This window comes from Heterodontus francisci, chromosome 8, assembly GCF_036365525.1.
Source record: "Heterodontus francisci isolate sHetFra1 chromosome 8, sHetFra1.hap1, whole genome shotgun sequence".
Classification (NCBI taxonomy): Eukaryota; Metazoa; Chordata; class Chondrichthyes; order Heterodontiformes; family Heterodontidae; genus Heterodontus; species Heterodontus francisci.
Genome location: NC_090378.1, coordinates 3,538,434 through 3,556,415, shown reverse-complemented (window position 1 = coordinate 3,556,415; position 17,982 = coordinate 3,538,434). Strand labels below are relative to the sequence as shown.

Here is a 17,982-nt window from a genome sequence, read left to right as displayed (position 1 = left end):
GTTCAGTGAGTGTTTAGGATCTGGAATGCACTGTCTGAGAGTGTGGTGGAGGCAGGTTCAGTGAGTGTTTAGGATCTGGAATGCAATGTCTGAGAGTGTGGTGGAGACAGGTTCAGTGAGTGTTTAGGATCTAGAATGCACTGTCTGAGAGTGTGGTGGAGGCAGGTTCAGTGAGTGTTTAGGATCTGGAATGCACTGTCTGAGAGTGTGGTGGAGGCAGGTTCAGTGAGTGTTTAGGATCTGAAATGCACTGTCTGTGAGTGTGGTGGAGGCAGGTTCACTGAGTGTTTAGGATCTGGAATGCACTGTCTGAGAGTGTGGTGGAGGCAGGTTCAGTGAGTGTTTAGGATCTGGAATGCACTGTCTGAGAGTGTGGTGGAGGCAGGTTCAGTGAGTGTTTAGGATCTGGAATGCACTGTCTGAGAGTGTGGTGGAGGCAGGTTCAGTGAGTGTTTAGGATCTGGAATGCACTGTGTGAGAGTGTGGTGGAGGCAGGTTCAGTGTGTGTTTAGGATCTGGAATGCACTGTCTGAGAGTGTGGTGGAGGCAGGTTCAGTGTGTGTTTAGGATCTGGAATGCACTGTCTGAGAGTGTGGTGGAGGAAGATTCAGTGAGTGTTTAGGATCTGGAATGCACTGTCTGAGAGTGTGGTGGAGGCAGGTTCAGTGAGTGTTCAGGATCTGGAATGCATGTCTGAGAGTGTGGTGGAGGCAGGTTCAGTGAGTGTTTAGGATGTGGAATGCACTGTCTGAGAGTGTGGTGGAGGCAGGTTCAGTGAGTGTTTAGGATCCGGAATGCACTATCTGAGAGTGTGGTGGAGGCAGGTTCAGTGTGTGTTTAGGATCTGGAATGCACTGTCTGAGAGTGTGGTGGAGGAAGATTCAGTGAGTGTTTACGATCTGGAATACACTGTCTGAGAGTGTGGTGGAGGCAGGTTCAGTGTGTGTTTAGGATCTGGAATGCACTGTCTGAGAGTGTGGTGGAGGCAGGTTCAGTGAGTGTTTAGGATCTGGAATGCACTGTCTGAGAGTGTGGTGGAGGCAGGTTCAGTGAGTGTTTAGGATCTGGAATGCACTGTCTGAGAGTGTGGTGGAGGCAGGTTCAATGAGTGTTTAGGATCTGGAATGCACTGTCTGAGAGTGTGGTGGAGACAGGTTCAGTGAGTGTTTAGGATCTGGAATGCACTGTATGAGAGTGTGGTGGAGGCAGGTTCAATGAGTGTTTAGGATCTGGAATGCACTGGCTGAGAGTGTGGTGGAGGCAGGTTCAGTGTGTGTTTAGGATCTGGAATGCACTGTCTGAGAGTGTGGTGGAGGAAGATTCAGTGAGTGTTTAGGATCTGGAATACAATGTCTGAGAGTGTGGTGGAGGCAGGTTCAGTGAGTGTTTAGTATCTGGAATGCACTGTCTGAGAGTGTGGTGGAGGAAGATTCAGTGAGTGTTTAGGATCTGGAATGCACTGTCTGAGAGTGTGGTGGAGGCAGGTTCAGTGAGTGTTTAGGATCTGGAATGCACTGTCTGAGAGTGTGGTGGAGGCAGGTTCAGTGAGTGTTTAGGATGTGGAATGCACTGTCTGAGAGTGTGGTGGAGGCAGGTTCAGTGAGTGTTTAGGATCTGGAATGCACTGTCTGAGAGTGTGGTGGAGGCAGGTTCAGTGAGTGTTTAGGATCTGGAATGCACTGTCTGAGAGTGTGGTGGAGGCAGGTTCAGTGAGTGTTTAGGATCTGGAATGCACTGTCTGAGAGTGTGGTGGAGGCAGGTTCAGTGAGTGTTCAGGATCTGGAATGCACTGTCTGAGAGTGTGGTGGAGGCAGGTTCAGTGAGTGTTTAGGATCTGGAATGCACTGTCTGAGAGTGTGGTGGAGGCAGGTTCAGTGAGTGTTTAGGATCTGGAATGCACTGTCTGAGAGTGTGGTGGAGGCAGGTTCAGTGAGTGTTCAGGATCTGGAATGCATGTCTGAGAGTGTGGTGGAGGCAGGTTCAGTGAGTGTTTAGGATTTGGAATGCACTGTCTGAGAGTGTGGTGGAGGGAGGTTCAGTGAGTGTTTAGGATGTGGAATGCACTGTCTGAGAGTGTGGTGGAGGCAGGTTCAGTGAGTGTTTAGGATCTGGAATGCACTGTCTGAGCGTGTGGTGGAGGCAGGTTCAGTGAGTGTTTAGGATCTGGAATGCACTGTCCGAGAGTGTGGTGGAGGCAGGTTCAGAGTGTGTTTAGGATCTAGAATGCACTGTCTGAGAGTGTGGTGGAGGCAGGTTCAGTGAGTGTTTAGGATCTGGACTGCACTGTCTGAGAGTGTGGTGGAGGCAGGTTCAGTGAGTGTTTAGGATCTGGAATGCACTGTCTGAGAGTGTGGTGGAGGCAGGTTCAGTGAGTGTTTAGGATCTGGAATGCACTGTCTGAGAGTGTGGTGGAGGCAGGTTCAGTGAGTGTTCAGGATCTGGAATGCACTGTCTGAGAGTGTGGTGGAGGCAGGTTCAGTGAGTGTTTAGGATCTGGAATGCACTGTCTGAGAGTGTGGTGGAGGCAGGTTCAGTGAGTGTTTAGGATCTGGAATGCACTGTCTGAGAGTGTGGTGGAGGAAGATTCAGTGAGTGTTTAGGATATGGAAGGCACTGTCTGAGAGTGTGGTGGAGGCAGGTTCAGTGAGTGTTTAGGATCTGGAATGCACTGTCTGAGAGTGTGGTGGAGGCAGGTTCAGTGAGTGTTTAGGATCTGGAATGCACTGTCTGAGAGTGTGGTGGAGGCAGGTTCAGTGAGTGTTTAGGATCTGGAATGCACTGTCTGAGAGTGTGGTGGAGGCAGGTTCAGTGAGTGTTTAGGATCTGGAATGCACTGTCTGAGAGTGTGGTGGAGGCAGGTTCAGTGAGTGTTTAGGATGTGGAATGCACTGTCTGAGAGTGTGGTGGAGGCAGGTTCAGTGAGTGTTTAGGATCTGGAATGCACTGTCTGAGAGTGTGGTGGAGGCCGGTTCAGTGAGTGTTCAGGATCTGGAATGCACTGTCTGAGAGTGTGGTGGAGGCAGGTTCAGTGAGTGTTTAGCATCTGAAATGCACTGTCTGAGAGTGGGGTGGAGGCAGGTTCAGTGATTGTTTAGGATCTGGAATGCACTGTCTGAGAGTGTGGTGGAGGCAGGTTCAGTGAGTGTTTAGGATCTGGAATGCACTGTCTGAGAGTGTGGTGGAGGCAGGTTCAGTGAGTGTTCAGGATCTGGAATGCACTGTCTGAGAGTGTGGTGGAGGCAGGTTCAGTGAGTGTTTAGGATCTGGATTGCACTGTCTGAGAGTGTGGTGGAGGCAGGTTCAGTGAGTGTTTAGGATCTGGAATGCACTGTCTGAGAGTGTGGTGGAGGCAGGTTCAGTGAGTGTTCAGGATCTGGAATGCACTGTCTGAGAGTGTGGTGGAGGCAGGTTGAGTGAGTGTTTAGGATCTGGAATGCACTGTCTGAGAGTGTGGTGGAGGCAGGTTCAGTGAGTGTTTAGGATCTGGAATGCACTGTCTGAGAGTGTGGTGGAGGGAGGTTCAGTGAGTGTTTAGGATTTGGAATGCACTGTCTGAGAGTGTGGTGGAGGGAGGTTCAGTGAGTGTTTAGGATGTAGAATGCACTGTCTGAGAGTGTGGTGGAGGCAGGTTCAGTGAGTGTTTAGGATCTGGAATGCACTGTTTGAGCGTGTGGTGGAGGCAGGTTCAGTGAGTGTTTAGGATCTGGAATGCACTGTCTGAGAGTGTGGTGGAGGAAGATTCAGTGAGTGTTTAGGATCTGGAATGCACTGTCTGAGAGTGTGGCGGAGGGAGGTTCAGTGAGTGTTTAGGATCTGGAATTCACTGTCCGAGAGTGTGGTGGAGGCAGGTTCAGTGAGTGTTTAGGATCTGGAATGCACTGTCTGAGAGTGTGGTGGAGGCAGGTTCAGTGAGTGTTTAGGATCTGGAATGCACTGTCTGAGAGTGTGGTGGAGGCAGGTTCAGTGAGTGTTTAGGATCTGGAATGCACTGTCTGAGAGTGTGGTGGAGGCAGGTTCAGTGAGTGTTTAGGATCTGGAATGCACTGTCTGAGAGTGTGGTGGAGACAGGTTCAGTGAGTGTTTAGGATCTGGAATGCACTGTCTGAGAGTGCGGTGGAGGCAGGTTCAGTGAGTGTTTAGGATCTGGAATGCACTGTCTGAGAGTGTTGTGGAGGCAGGTTCAGTGAGTGTTTAGGATCTGGAATGCACTGTCTGAGAGTGTGGTGGAGGCAGGTTCAGTGAGTGTTTAGGATGTGGAATGCACTGTCTGAGAGTGTGGTGGAGGCAGGTTCAGTGAGTGTTTAGGATCTGGAATGCACTGTCTGAGAGTGTGGTGGAGGCAGGTTCAGTGAGTGTTTAGGATGTGGAATGCACTGTCTGAGAGTGTGGTGGAGGCAGGTTCAGTGAGTGTTTAGGATCTGGAATGCACTGTCTGAGAGTGTGGTGGAGGCAGGTTCAGTGAGTGTTTAGGATCTGGAATGCACTGTCTGAGAGTGTGGTGGAGGAAGATTCAGTGAGTGTTTAGGATCTGGAAGGCACTGTCTGAGAGTGTGGTGGAGGCAGGTTCAGTGAGTGTTTAGGATCTGGAATGCACTGTCTGAGAGTGTGGTGGAGGCAGGTTCAGTGAGTGTTTAGGATCTGGAATGCACTGTCTGAGAGTGTGGTGGAGGCAGGTTCAGTGAGTGTTTAGGATCTGGAATGCACTGTCTGAGAGTGTGGTGGAGGCAGGTTCAGTGAGTGTTTAGGATCTGGAATGCACTGTCTGAGAGTGTGGTGGAGGCAGGTTCAGTGAGTGTTTAGGATCTGGAATGCACTGTCTGAGAGTGTGGTGGAGGCAGGTTCAGTGAGTGTTTAGGATCTGGAATGCACTGTCTGAGAGTGTGGTGGAGGCAGGTTCAGTGAGTGTTTAGGATGTGGAATGCACTGTCTGAGAGTGTGGTGGAGGCAGGTTCAGTGAGTGTTTAGGATCTGGAATGCACTGTCTGAGAGTGTGGTGGAGGCAGGTTCAGTGAGTGTTTAGGATGTGGAATGCACTGTCTGAGAGTGTGGTGGAGGCAGGTTCAGTGAGTGTTTAGGATCTGGAATGCACTGTCTGAGAGTGTGGTGGAGGCCGGTTCAGTGAGTGTTCAGGATCTGGAATGCACTGTCTGAGAGTGTGGTGGAGGCAGGTTCAGTGAGTGTTTAGCATCTGAAATGCACTGTCTGAGAGTGGGGTGGAGGCAGGTTCAGTGATTGTTTAGGATCTGGAATGCACTGTCTGAGAGTGTGGTGGAGGCAGGTTCAGTGAGTGTTTAGGATCTGGAATGCACTGTCTGAGAGTGTGGTGGAGGCAGGTTCAGTGAGTGTTCAGGATCTGGAATGCACTGTCTGAGAGTGTGGTGGAGGCAGGTTCAGTGAGTGTTTAGGATCTGGAATGCACTGTCTGAGAGTGTGGTGGAGGCAGGTTCAGTGAGTGTTTAGGATCTGGAATGCACTGTCTGAGAGTGTGGTGGAGGCAGGTTCAGTGAGTGTTCAGGATCTGGAATGCACTGTCTGAGAGTGTGGTGGAGGCAGGTTCAGTGAGTGTTTAGGATCTGGAATGCACTGTCTGAGAGTGTGGTGGAGGCAGGTTCAGTGAGTGTTTAGGATCTGGAATGCACTGTCTGAGAGTGTGGTGGAGGGAGGTTCAGTGAGTGTTTAGGATTTGGAATGCACTGTCTGAGAGTGTGGTGGAGGGAGGTTCAGTGAGTGTTTAGGATGTAGAATGCACTGTCTGAGAGTGTGGTGGAGGCAGGTTCAGTGAGTGTTTAGGATCTGGAATGCACTGTTTGAGCGTGTGGTGGAGGCAGGTTCAGTGAGTGTTTAGGATCTGGAATGCACTGTCTGAGAGTGTGGTGGAGGAAGATTCAGTGAGTGTTTAGGATCTGGAATGCACTGTCTGAGAGTGTGGCGGAGGGAGGTTCAGTGAGTGTTTAGGATCTGGAATTCACTGTCCGAGAGTGTGGTGGAGGCAGGTTCAGTGAGTGTTTAGGATCTGGAATGCACTGTCTGAGAGTGTGGTGGAGGCAGGTTCAGTGAGTGTTTAGGATCTGGAATGCACTGTCTGAGAGTGTAGTGGAGGCAGGTTCAGTGAGTGTTTAGGATCTGGAATGCACTGTCTGAGAGTGTGGTGGAGACAGGTTCAGTGAGTGTTTAGGATCTGGAATGCACTGTCTGAGAGTGCGGTGGAGGCAGGTTCAGTGAGTGTTTAGGATCTGGAATGCACTGTCTGAGAGTGTTGTGGAGGCAGGTTCAGTGAGTGTTTAGGATCTGGAATGCACTGTCTGAGAGTGTGGTGGAGGCAGGTTCAGTGAGTGTTTAGGATGTGGAATGCACTGTCTGAGAGTGTGGTGGAGGCAGGTTCAGTGAGTGTTTAGGATCTGGAATGCACTGTCTGAGAGTGTGGTGGAGGCAGGTTCAGTGAGTGTTTAGGATGTGGAATGCACTGTCTGAGAGTGTGGTGGAGGCAGGTTCAGTGAGTGTTTAGGATCTGGAATGCACTGTCTGAGAGTGTGGTGGAGGCAGGTTCAGTGAGTGTTCAGGATCTGGAATGCACTGTCTGAGAGTGTGGTGGAGGCAGGTTCAGTGAGTGTTTAGGATCTGGAATGCACTGTCTGAGAGTGTGGTGGAGGCAGGTTCAGTGAGTGTTTAGGATCTGGAATGCACTGTCTGAGAGTGTGGTGGAGGAAGATTCAGTGAGTGTTTAGGATCTGGAATGCACTGTCTGAGAGTGTGGTGGAGGCAGGTTCAGTGAGTGTTTAGGATCTGGAATGCACTGTCTGAGAGTGTGGTGGAGGCCGGTTCAGTGAGTGTTTAGGATGTGGAATGCACTGTCTGAGAGTGTGGTGGAGGCAGGTTCAGTGAGTGTTTAGGATCTGGAATGCACTGTCTGAGAGTGTGGTGGAGGCAGGTTCAGTGAGTGTTTAGGATGTGGAATGCACTGTCTGAGAGTGTGGTGGAGGCAGGTTCAGTGAGTGTTTAGGATCTGGAATGCACTGTCTGAGAGTGTGGTGGAGGCCGGTTCAGTGAGTGTTCAGGATCTGGAATGCACTGTCTGAGAGTGTGTTGGAGGCAGGTTCAGTGATTGTTTAGGATCTGGAATGCACTGTCTGAGAGTGTGGTGGAGGCAGGTTCAGTGAGTGTTTAGGATCTGGAATGCACTGTCTGAGAGTGTCGTGGAGGCAGGTTCAGTGAGTGTTTAGGATCTGGAATGCACTGTCTGAGAGTGTGGTGGAGGCAGGTTCAGTGAGTGTTTAGGATCTGGAAGGCACTGTCTGAGAGTGTGGTGGAGGCAGGTTCAGTGAGTGTTTAGGATCTGGAATGCACTGTCTGAGAGTGTGGTGGAGGCAGGTTCAGTGAGTGTTTAGGATGTGGAATGCACTGTCTGAGAGTGTGGTGGAGGCAGGTTCAGTGAGTGTTTAGGATCTGGAATGCACTGTCTGAGAGTGTGGTGGAGGCAGGTTCAGTGAGTGTTTAGGATGTGGAATGCACTGTCTGAGAGTGTGGTGGAGGCAGGTTCAGTGAGTGTTTAGGATGTGGAATGCACTGTCTGAGAGTGTGGTGGAGGCAGGTTCAGTGAGTGTTTAGGATCTGGAATGCACTGTCTGAGAGTGTGGTGGAGGCAGGTTCAGTGAGTGTTCAGGATCTGGAATGCACTGTCTGAGAGTGTGGTGGAGGCAGGTTCAGTGAGTGTTTAGGATTTGGAATGCACTGTCTGAGAGTGTGGTGGAGGCAGGTTCAGTGAGTGTTTAGGATGTAGAATGCACTGTCTGAGAGTGTGGTGGAGGCAGGTTCAGTGAGTGTTTAGGATCTGGAATGCACTGTTTGAGCGTGTGGTGGAGGCAGGTTCAGTGAGTGTTTAGGATGTGGAATGCACTGTCTGAGAGTGTGGTGGAGGCAGGTTCAGTGAGTGTTTAGGATCTGGAATGCACTGTCTGAGAGTGTGGTGGAGGCCGGTTCAGTGAGTGTTCAGGATCTGGAATGCACTGTCTGAGAGTGTGTTGGAGGCAGGTTCAGTGATTGTTTAGGATCTGGAATGCACTGTCTGAGAGTGTGGTGGAGGCAGGTTCAGTGAGTGTTTAGGATCTGGAATGCACTGTCTGAGAGTGTCGTGGAGGCAGGTTCAGTGAGTGTTTAGGATCTGGAATGCACTGTCTGAGAGTGTGGTGGAGGCAGGTTCAGTGAGTGTTTAGGATCTGGAAGGCACTGTCTGAGAGTGTGGTGGAGGCAGGTTCAGTGAGTGTTTAGGATCTGGAATGCACTGTCTGAGAGTGTGGTGGAGGCAGGTTCAGTGAGTGTTTAGGATGTGGAATGCACTGTCTGAGAGTGTGGTGGAGGCAGGTTCAGTGAGTGTTTAGGATCTGGAATGCACTGTCTGAGAGTGTGGTGGAGGCAGGTTCAGTGAGTGTTTAGGATGTGGAATGCACTGTCTGAGAGTGTGGTGGAGGCAGGTTCAGTGAGTGTTTAGGATGTGGAATGCACTGTCTGAGAGTGTGGTGGAGGCAGGTTCAGTGAGTGTTTAGGATCTGGAATGCACTGTCTGAGAGTGTGGTGGAGGCAGGTTCAGTGAGTGTTCAGGATCTGGAATGCACTGTCTGAGAGTGTGGTGGAGGCAGGTTCAGTGAGTGTTTAGGATCTGGAATGCACTGTCTGAGAGTGTGGTGGAGGCAGGTTCAGTGAGTGTTTAGGATCTGGAATGCACTGTCTGAGAGTGTGGTGGAGGCAGGTTCAGTGAGTGTTTAGGATTTGGAATGCACTGTCTGAGAGTGTGGTGGAGGCAGGTTCAGTGAGTGTTTAGGATGTAGAATGCACTGTCTGAGAGTGTGGTGGAGGCAGGTTCAGTGAGTGTTTAGGATCTGGAATGCACTGTTTGAGCGTGTGGTGGAGGCAGGTTCAGTGAGTGTTTAGGATCTGGAATGCACTGTCTGAGAGTGTGGTGGAGGCAGGTTCAGTGAGTGTTTAGGATCTGGAATGCACTGTCTGAGAGTGTGGTGGAGGCAGGTTCAGTGAGTGTTTAGGATCTGGAATGCACTGTCTGAGAGTGTGGTGGAGACAGGTTCAGTGAGTGTTTAGGATCTGGAATGCACTGTCTGAGAGTGCGGTGGAGGCAGGTTCAGTGAGTGTTTAGGATCTGGAATGCACTGTCTGAGAGTGTTGTGGAGGCAGGTTCAGTGAGTGTTTAGGATCTGGAATGCACTGTCTGAGAGTGTGGTGGAGGCTGATTCAATTGAGGCCTTCAAAAAGGAATTGGATAATATCTGAAGAGAAAATAATTTTCAGGGCTTTGGGGGAAAGATGGGGGTGTGGGACTAGCTGAGTTACTCTTGCAGCTGGCATTGTCACGAAGGGCCAAATGGCCTCCTACTGTGTTGTAACCATTCTATGAATCTATTGTTTGTTTTGTAGTTTTGGGGGGATTCTTTTCTCTTTCTGTATTGATAGAACCCTCAGAACATCAGAGAATCAGTATTGAATGATCTCTGTTGTACTGGGCCCTCTTTAGGATGTCACTGATTGTTTCTTGGTGTTGGCTTGCTCAGTAATATTTATCGACACATTCTGGTGCAAACGGAGGAGACTTTCTCCTGAGATATTGTGTGTTGTGCCTGGAATGGCTCTAATGGTATACAGGGTGTTTACACTGGAGGCACGGACAGCCCAGTCTGAGGAGAGTGATCTCACTGAGGACAACACAGGAAGCAGCCAATTAGCTGCAAGATTCTCCAAACACAACAACAGACGAGGAGCGGGTCTTGTCTCAAAGGGAACTTGATTAGATTGAAAGAATCTAATAGCACTGAGGGAGTGTTTAACAATATCACAATGTGTGCTCCTGTCTCCATAGTAACAAACAATTACACACTGCTCCACAGAATGCAATTGATGATATTTCATCCAGCGTTGGGAGTAGAGACTGCGGCCTAACTCCCGATCTTTTCTCCTCTACAACAAACTCTCTTTAGGCTAATCTGAGTATTTGAGATAAGCTCCTGTTATAACAGTGATGTGAATACGTTGTTCAGTGTCAAAAGCTCAATGTGAACAGGGTTTTAGCTCATCACACAGGCCTAGTAACCAATTCAATAATTACTGACCTTTCCCCACAGTCTGTCCATCAACTCTATTACATTACATTTGTATTGTCTTATACTCATAGACTCTTACAGTGGGCAACAATTTGGCTAATGGAGTAGAATGTGGGAAAATGTGAGGTTATTCACTTAGGAAGGAAGAATAGAAAAGTAGAATATTAGTTAAATGGAGAGAGAGACTACAGAATGCTGTGGTACAGAGGGATCTGGGTGTCCTTGTACATGAATCACAAAAGGTTAGCATGCAGGTACAGCAAGTAATTAGGAAGACAAGTGAAATGTTGGCGTTTATGGCAAGAGGGACTGAGTATAAAAGTAGGAAAGTCTGCCTCAGCTGTACAGGGCATTGGTGAGACTGCACCTAGAGTACTTTGTACAATTGTGGTCTCCTTACTTGCTTTGGAAGCTGATTCCTGGGATGAAGGGATTGTCTTGAGGAAAGATGGAGCAGATTGGGCCTATACTCACTGGAGTTTAGGAGAATGAAAGGTGACCTTATTGAAACATTTGAGATTCTGTGGGACTTGCTAGGGTAGATACTGAGAGGATGTTTTCCCTCGTGGGGGAAGCTGGAACTCGGGGGCACAGTTTCAGAATAAGGGGTCTCCTATTTAAGATTGAAATGAGGAGGAATTTCTTCTCTCAGAAGGTTGTTAATCTTTGGAATTCTCGACCTCAGAGAGCAGTGAAGACTGAGTCATTGAATATATTCAAGGCTGAGTGAGACAGATTTTTGATTGACAAGGGTAAAGGGGGACAGGCAGGAAAGTGGAGTTAAGGCCACAATCAGATAAGCCATGTTCTTAGTGAATGGTGAAACAGTCTTGAGGGGCCGAATGGCCTACTCCTGTTAATATTTCTTGTGTTCTTATGTTCTTAGAAGGAGAGCATTCGGCCCATCGTGCCTGTGCTGGCTCTTTGAAAGAGCTATCCAATTAGTCCCACTCTCCTGCTCTTTCCCCATAGTCCTGTAAAAGTTTCCTTTTTAAGTTTTTATCCAATTCCCTTTTGAAAGTTATTATTGAATCTGCTTCCACCGCCCTTTCAGGCAGCGCATTCCAGATCACAACAACTCACTGTGTAAAAAAAAATTCTCCTCATCTCCCCCTCTGGTTCTTTTACCAATTACCTTCAATCTGTGTCGTCTGGTTACTGACCCTCCTGTCACTGGAAACAGTTTCTCCTGATTTACTCTATCTGCATAACAATTATAAATCACTGATTAGACCCCGGCAGGAGTTTTGTGTCCAATTCTGGGCATCACACTTTCGGAAGGATGTCAAGGCCGTGGAGAGGGTGCGGAGGAGATTTACTGGAATGGTTCCAGGGATGAGTGACTTCAGTGACGTGGAGAGACTGGAGAAGCTGGGAATGTTCTCCTTCGAGCAGAAAAGGTTAAGAGGAGATTTAATAGAGATGTTTAAAATCATGAAGGGTTTTGATAGAGTAAATCAGGAGAAACTGTTTCCAGTGACAGGAGGGTCAGTAACCAGAGGACACGGATTGAAGGTGAATGGCCTCCTACTGTGCTGGATCATTATATCACATTACAATGAAATTCCATTACAATGAGATCACATTACAATGAGATCACATGACAATGAAATCACATTACAATGAAATCACATTGCAATGAGATCACATGACAATGAGATCACATGACAATGAAATCACATTACAATGAGATCACATGACAATGAAATCACATTACAATGAGATCACATTACAATGAGATCACATGACAATGAAATCACATTACAATGAGATCACATTACAATGAGATCACATGACAATGAAATCACATTATAATGAGATCACATGACAATGAAATCACATTACAATGATATCACATTACAATGAGATCACATGACAATTATATTATGTGACTTTTTACCAACTCACGAATCTAACAGCCTCACAGGAGGTAAAAGTCGATGTTGAACGTACGGAGAATCTTAAATAAAAGTTTCTCCTTTCCTGTGAGTGACTGAACCCGACCATTAGAAGGAAATTTGAGATTTTACTCCTTCGCATAAAATCCTGTCATTTGTCCATGTAGATGTTGTCATGTAATTTCATATTTCTCAAAGTTATTGACATTTCAGTGAATGAAATCTCAGTCTCAGCGCTTTTATCTCTGGGCCTGGTCTCCTACCCGCTCCAAGCGCTATCTATTGAGGGGGAATTGTTTCTTTGTATAGGCTGAAAGTCTATGATTGAGGCCCATCAATTTAACACATGATTCAGGGCTGAAAACAGAGGGGGAAATGATGAGCCTCCACCAGCCTTTGGGCCTGGGCTGCAGGTGAACTGAGGTCAGGGACATGAGGCTCCTATTGGCCCAGTCACTACAGCTCTGAGTCCCCTTCCTGAACGAGTCAGGGTGCACAGTTTTAAACACTGTTTTTATCCATTAAACTGAACGGTGTAATAAAGTAATAACACTGACAGGATAATGTTACAGCCCTGAGCACTAATTATAGGTTGTTGAGCGTGTCTGGAGTTTGTAATGAACACACTTAGTGCAATCTCTCTTTCACCAGCTGACGGATTATTTCACATTCTCTTGAGAATAGATTTCCATGTTCAGCTGCTGTGTGTGGGAACTGATCACATTCTCCAGGCTGCTTTGTGAATAAATCCACTTCCAATTGTCCCTCCGTGGCTGATCAGAGGCACTTTAGGGAATGAGTCGTGTGTTGGAATCATTCAAATATACATAGTATTTACAGCACAGAAACAGGCCATTCGGCCCAACTAGTCCATGCTGGTGTTTATGCTCCACATGAGCCTCCTCCCACCCCCTCTCCATCTCACCCTATCAGCATATCCTTCTATTCCTTTCTCCTTCATGTGTTTATCCAGCTTCCTCTGAAATGTATCGATACTATTCACCTCAACCACTCCCTGTGGTAGTGAGTTCCACATTCTCACCACTCTCTGAAGAAGTTTCCCCTGAATTCTCTATTGGATTTATTGCTGATTAGCTGATATTTATAGATGCTAGTTTTGGAGTCGTCCTGTTCCGAATGTTCCTATGAGCAGAGGAAGCAGCTCGAGGGGCTGAATCGTCTCCTTTTCTTATGTTGCTACCTCTTTTTATTCAACCAATCACGCACAGGTCCTTATCAATTGAAAGAGGGAATAAGTGCCACTTCTGAAAGGGGCACCACTAATAAACTGTAACAAAAAGCCCCAAAACTTCAAAGGAATACTTAACAAATGAAATTAAAATGACATTTCAGGGATGATGATGGACTCCAGTTCCTCTATTCCTATATTCAATGAAGAGTGCAGGAGGGCATGCCAGGAGCAGCACCAGGCATACCTCAAAATGAGGTGTCAACCAATTGAAACTACAACACAGGACTATCTGCGTGCTAAACTGCATAAGCAGCATGCGATAGACAGAGCTAAGCGATCCCATAACCAATGGATCAGATCTAAGCTCCGCAGTCCTGTGATATCCAGCCGTGAATGGTGGTGGACAATTAAACAACTAACTGGAGGAGGTGGCTCCACAAATATCCCCATCCTCAATGATGGGGGAGCCCAGCACATCAGAGCAAAAGATAAGGCTGAAGCATTTGCAACAATCTTCACCCAGAAGTGCCGAATGGATGATCCATCTTGGCCTCTTCCTGAGGACCCTACCATCACAGATGCCAGACTTCAGCCAATCCAACTCACTCCACGTGGTATCAAGAAACGGCTGACGGGACTGGATCCTGCAAAGACTATGGGCCCTGACAATATTCCGGCAATAGTACTGAAGAATTTGTGCTCCACAATGTGCCGTGCCCCTAGCCAAACTGTTCCACTTCAGCTACAACACTGGTATCAAGCTGGCGATGTGGGAAAGTTCCCAGGTGTTTCCTGTACACAAAAAGCAGGACAAATCCAATCCAGCCAGTTACCACCCAATCTGTCTACTCCCAATCATCAGCAAAGTGATGGAATGGGTTATCGACAGTGCCATCAAGCGGCACTTACTCAGCAATAACCTGCTCAGTGACTCTCAGTTTCGGTTCCGCCAGAGCTACTCGACTCCAGACATCATTACAACCTTGGTGCAAACATGGACAAAAGAGCTGAACTCAAGAGGTGAGGTGAGAGTGACTGCCCTTGACATCAAGGCAGCATTTGACCGAGTGTGGCATCAAGGAGCCCTAGCAAAACTGAGGTCAATGGGAATCAGGGGGCAAACTCTCTGCTATTTGGAGTCATACCTAGCACAAAGGAAGATGGTTGTGGCTGTTGGAGGTCAATCATCTGAGCTCCAGGACATCACTGCAGGAGTTCCTCAGGGTAGTGTCCCAGGCCCAACCATCTTCAGCTGCTTCATCAATGACCTTCCTTCAATCATAAGGTCAGAAGTGGGGATGTTCGCTGATGATTGCACAATGTTCAGCACCATTCACGACCCCTCAGATACTGAAGCAGTCCGTGTAGAAATGCAGCAAGACCTGGACAATATCCAGGCTTGGGCTGAGAAGTAGCAAGTAACATTCGCGCCACACAAGTGCCAGGCAATGACCATCTCCAACAAGGGAGAATCTAACCATCTTTCTTTGACATTCAATGGCATTATGATTGCTGAATCCCCCACTTTCAAAATCCTAGGGGCTACCATTGACCAGAAATGAAGTGTAGCAGCCACATAAATACCGTGGCTACAAGAGCAGGTAAGAGGCTAGGAATCCTGCGGCAAGTAACTCACCTCCTGATTCCCCAAAGCCTGTCCACCATCTACAAGGCACAAGTCAGGAGTGTGATGGAATATTCTCCACTTGCCTGGATGGGTGCAGCTCCAACAACACTCAAGAAGCTCGACACCATCCAGGACAAAGCAGCCCGCTTGATTGGCACCCCATCCACAATCATTCACTCCCTTCACCACAGCAGTGTGTGCCATCTACAAGATGCACTGCAGAAATGCACCAAGGCTCTTTAGACAGCACCTTCCAAACCCGTAACCTCCACCAACTAGAAGGACAAGGGCAGCAGATACATGGGAACACCACCACCTGCAAGTTCCCCTCCAAGTCACACACCATCCTGACTTGGAACTATATCGCCGTTCCTTCACTGTCACTGGGTCAAAATCCTGGAACTCCCTTCCTAACAGCACTGTGGGTGTACTTACCCCACATGGACTGCAGCGGTTCAAGAAGGCAGCTCACCACCTTCTCAAGGGCAATTAGGGATGGGCAATAAATGCTGGCCTGGCCAGTGACGCCCACATCCCATGAAAGAATAAAAAAATCCTCTGAATATTGTAACAGGCTCAAGGGGCTGAATGGCCTCCTCCTGTTCCTATGAATGATGGAACAAGCTTGATGGGCTGAATGGCCTCCTCCTGTTCCTGTGTGAGGAGGATGCTGGAAACTGCTGCCTTGATGTTTCGGAAAGTGTCAGTGTGAGTCTGTTACTGTCTCCCAATAAAGCAGCAATTAATGGGACTGAGTGAAATGTTGATGAAACATGTCGTGAGCAGCTTAGGTCTGAAACAGACTTACAGACTCACACAAATACTGAGATAAATGTTACTCGAGTTCGACATCCCTTTGGGTGTGTCAGTGCCCTGGATGATTAGACAATGTTTCTCAGACTCCGGATTGACCAGTAAAAGGCAATGTTTATTCTGACAATGTCTGATCCATGGGCCAGGAATGAACATTTCTTAGCAACCTATGTGCTGTGTGATTGCTCTAGTTCAGGTTAATATCTATGGGTGAGAATCCATTGCCTTTCTGTTAGACACCATTAATCACTGGTTAGACCCAGCTGGTTTTCTTTGTCCAATTCTGGGCATCACTCTTTCGGAAGGATGTCAAGGCCTTGGAGAGAGTGCGGAGGAGATTTACTGGAATGGTTCCAGGGATGAGGGACTTCAGTGACGTGGAGAGACTGGAGAAGCTGGGAATGTGGCAGGAGGGTGAGTAATCAGAGGACACGGATTGAAGGTCATTGGTAAAAGAACCAGAGGGGGAGATGAGGAGAATTTCTTTTACACCATGAGTTGTTGTGATCTGGAATGTGCTGCCTAAAAGGGCAGTGGAAGCACATTCAATAATAACTTTCAAAAGGGAATTAGAAATATATGCCTGAAAAGGAAATATTTGCAGGGCTATGGGGAAAGAGTAGGGGAGTGGGACTGATTGGATAGCTCTTTCAAACAGCCGGCACAAACACGATGGGCTGAATGGCCTCTTTCTCTGCTGTAAGATTCTGCTAACACCCACGACACCCGAGTAGAGAGATTCCACACTTCCTGCTCCTTCTGTGTTCCCTGATCAGCTTCCTGTATTATCGAGGGTTTGGATCAGCGGAGGAACACAGGAGCATCTACAGAGAGCAATCTTTACCCAGGGACATCTTAAAATCAGCATCATGTAACATCAGCAAAATCAAACCAGCAGCAATATTGAGACAAACAGATTGATCTGAGTGACATTTAAAACTGCACATCGCAGTGAAAACTTGTTTAAAGAGGATATTGGAAGTGAGAATGTCTCCTGCTTCATGTGGACTTTCAGGAGCCTCAATCTGATCCTCATGAATATTTTCTGGGATGGATGAGCTGGTTTGGAGAGTTTACAGAAGCTTCGGAGAGCGAGCCAAATATCTTTATTCATGAAATAATAAGCCTGTTTCTCTGATAGTTTATTGTGTCTGTGTGTGTCTTTGTCAGTTTGTTTGTGTGACAGTGTGAATGTGTTTCTCTGAGTCTGTTGGTATGTGTGTGTTTTTTGTCTGTATCTGTGTCAGAGAGTGTATGACTGTGTTTGTATTTTTATATCTGTGTCTATATGAGTGTGATTGTCTGTGAGTGAATATATTTTTAGGTGACTATCAGTTTGTGATTGGGGCTTTTTGATGGTGCAAGGGATCTTTAACATTCACTGTGCGGAAAAGAGTGCCTTGGTTTAAAATCTCATCGAAAAGATGACACCTCCGACAGTGCAGCACTCCTTCAGTACTGACCCTCCGACAGTGCAGCACTCCCTCAGTACTGACCCTCCGACAGTGCAGCAGTCCCTCAGTACTGACCCTCCGACAGTGCAGCACTCCCTCAGTACTGACCCTCCGACAGTGCATCACTCCCTCAGTACTGACCCTCCGACAGTGCAGCACTCCCTCAGTACTGACCCTCCGACAGTGCAGCAGTCCCTCAGTACTGACCCTCCGACAGTGCAGCACTCCCTCAGTACTGGCCCTGACAGTGCAGCACTCCCTCAGTACTGACCCTCCGACAGTGCAGCACACCCTCAGTACTGACCCTGACAGTGCAACACTACCTCAGTACTGACCCTGACAGTGCAGCACTCCCTCAGTACTGACCCTGACAGTGCAGCACTCCCTCAGTACTGACCCTCCGACAGTGCAGCAGTCCCTCAGTACTGACCCTCCGACAGTGCAGCACTCCCTCAGTACTGACCCTCCGACAGTGCAGCACTCCCTCAGTACTGACCCTCCGACAGTGCAGCTCTCCCTCAGTACTGACCCTGACAGTGCAGCACTCCCTCAGTACTGACCCTGACAGTGCAGCACTCCCTCAGTACTGACCCTGACAGTGCAACACTCCCTCAGTACTGACCCTGACAGTGCAGCACTCCCTCAGTACTGACCCTCCGACAGTGCAGCACAACCTCAGTACTGACCCACTGACAGTGCAGCACTCCCTCAGTACTGACCCTGACAGTGCAACACTCCCTCAGTACTGACCCTGACAGTGCAGCACTCCCTCAGTACTGACCCTCCGACAGTGCAGCACAACCTCAGTACTGACCCACTGACAGTGCAGCACTCCCTCAGTACTGACCCTGACAGTGCAACACTCCCTCAGTACTGACCCTCCGACAGTGCAGCA

The 17,982-nt window shown here is 48.2% G+C and overlaps 1 protein-coding gene across 3 annotated transcripts in view; it reads right to left on the bottom strand.

The window, feature by feature from the left end:
• LOC137372616 (netrin-G1-like) overlaps positions 1 to 17,982 on the bottom strand; it is a 726,973-nt gene that overhangs the window by 595,792 nt on the left and 113,199 nt on the right. The window lies entirely within an intron of this gene.